This window comes from Glycine max, chromosome 1 (assembly GCF_000004515.6).
Source record: "Glycine max cultivar Williams 82 chromosome 1, Glycine_max_v4.0, whole genome shotgun sequence".
In the NCBI taxonomy this organism is placed as follows: Eukaryota; Viridiplantae; Streptophyta; class Magnoliopsida; order Fabales; family Fabaceae; genus Glycine; species Glycine max.
Window position 1 is genome coordinate 16,678,463 of NC_016088.4, and position 2,234 is coordinate 16,680,696.

Sequence of the window (2,234 nt, forward strand, 5' to 3'; positions counted from 1 at the left end):
TTTACTTTTCTATTGAAGTAAAAACCTCGTTATGAAATGAAATATTGAGAAGCCTTAATGATAAAGAATGAAATACCAATTTTAAAATAGCAACCTTCAACTATGATTGAAATAAAATGGCAGTTAGTTGGATGGGCTATTGAAGTATTTGTCCCCAAATTTACGTTTAGAAAAATACCTATATTTGGACTGGAATTTGAGTAATAACTAGTGCTTATTTTCATATTCAATGAGCGTTTTTTGTCCAAATTTAGATTAAGTTAAATGAAAATGGTACATTTAATCTACAGTTTTTTGATAAATTGGTAAAAATAAGGATGCTGCAGTATTATTGAAATTAATCATAAAAGATAAAGTCCCCACTGCCCCAAAAGCCATTATTCTAATTTCAACAGCAATAGGCATTGAGGCAGTCCCTACAGCCCCATAAGCCAAAACCATCACAGAACCACCATACCATGTTCCAGCTGTGTGTCAATGCTATTTTATCAAAATTGGTGAGGGTCAATGCTTCTTCGTAAGGTTGGTGATACAGTTAAATGTATAAGATGTAGTGATTATATTCTCTGTATTCCTCTTAAATGTTGAGCTTTTTTTAGCCATATTATTTATTTATTATTTTTCTGACAGTTAACTAAACAAGGATTTTGCTTGATGATAGGAGTGAGAGCGATGCTTGGACCAAGTTAGTGATGATATTTATTTATCTTTTGGTAAAAAGTTTATGGATGTTGCTGAGATTTTCTTGCACTGTGTGGATTTCTTCTACATCCAACAATTTTATTAAATTTCAAACATTACCCCTATTAAGTTTTTTGTGAGTTGATTTTATTTTTTCTTCATTCACCAAGTTGTTTTCTTTCTGGATGACGTCCTAGCTGTTGTTGTGGACGGTTTGATCGAGGTTGCGGTGGTCGTTCCCAACACGTGGTTATCATCGTGGTGGGTATTGCGGTGCAACGATGGAGTAAGTTTTTTTTTTTTTTTGGTGTCTGAGAGTTGATCTGTTTGGTAATAAACATATGGATTGATAATCCGTATGGTTCTTATGGATCCGTATGAAATTTACGGATTGTTAATCCATAAGTAATTTATCGCAATATAATTTGTAATAAAAAAAAAGTTGATAATTTATAACTAATTTGTAGATAATTATATATATATATATATATATATATATATATATATATATATATATATATATATATATATATATATATTTGTAGCAATGACTAAAAGGTAATAAAAAAGAGTTGATATTTTTTTTTAGCAAAGTCCATATGAGTAATTAAATATTTATAATATTTGTGTAAATATTATTACGTTAACTACTTTATGCAAGTAAAAAAATAATAAAATTGTATCATATATTAGTTTATGCAAGTCTAAATTTTAATATATATGTTTATCAATTTTAATGTATTATATTATTAAATGAAGTAAAAAAAATAAAAATTGTATGATAGTATATGTTAAAAACATATTTATTGATATATCGACATACTTATGTAGTTTAGAAAACATAATTTTTTTAACCTAGATGTTTCTTAAACTAAATAGATTTATATATAAATAATTAGAATTATGTGGTGTCGTTAGGGTTCATTAGTTTATCATTGAATTTTTTTAATGTTTTGTTAAGATAAATGAAGATCAATGGATATATGACAACATAATGTTTGAAGAAGTTAATATGAATGAAGAAAATGGAGAAGAATCTGTTGTGTTTGAAAATATTGATTGTTCTGATGCCTTCAATACTTCTCAGGTATTTATATAATTTTGTATTTTGTTAAAGTAAATAATGTCCTTTAAAGACTAAACATGTATTAACCCTTTTGTAGGTGTTTGCTACCTGTGATGATGTTTTGCATTGGGCTCATTCTATTGCATATGATATTGGTTTTGTGGTGATGATTATGAGGTCAAACACAAGTACTAGAAATAGAGGAAAGATCTCATATGTTTTAATTAGTTGTGAAAAGAGTGGAAAATATAGGGCATACAGGCAAGATTTAGTACGAATAGTTACTGACAGTAGAAAATATGGGTGTCCCTTTAAGTTGTGAGTGAAACCAGTATTAGGAGGTGAATGATGGATGGTGAAATTAATACATGGGAGTCATAATCATACATTAGCAAAGTCATTAGTTGGACATCCATATGTTGATCGACTGACTAAGGATGAGAAGATTATTATTGATGATATAACAAAGTCAATAGTCATTTATGTT

At 28.2% G+C, this 2,234-nt stretch overlaps 1 long non-coding RNA gene across 1 annotated transcript; it reads left to right on the forward strand.

Annotated features, from left to right (window-relative positions):
• Positions 1-1,570: 1,570 nt before the first annotated feature.
• On the forward strand, positions 1,571-2,234 carry LOC121175274 (uncharacterized). The gene is made up of 2 exons (XR_005892520.1): positions 1,571-1,768; positions 1,845-2,234. It is a non-coding gene; the product is annotated as an uncharacterized lncRNA (long non-coding RNA).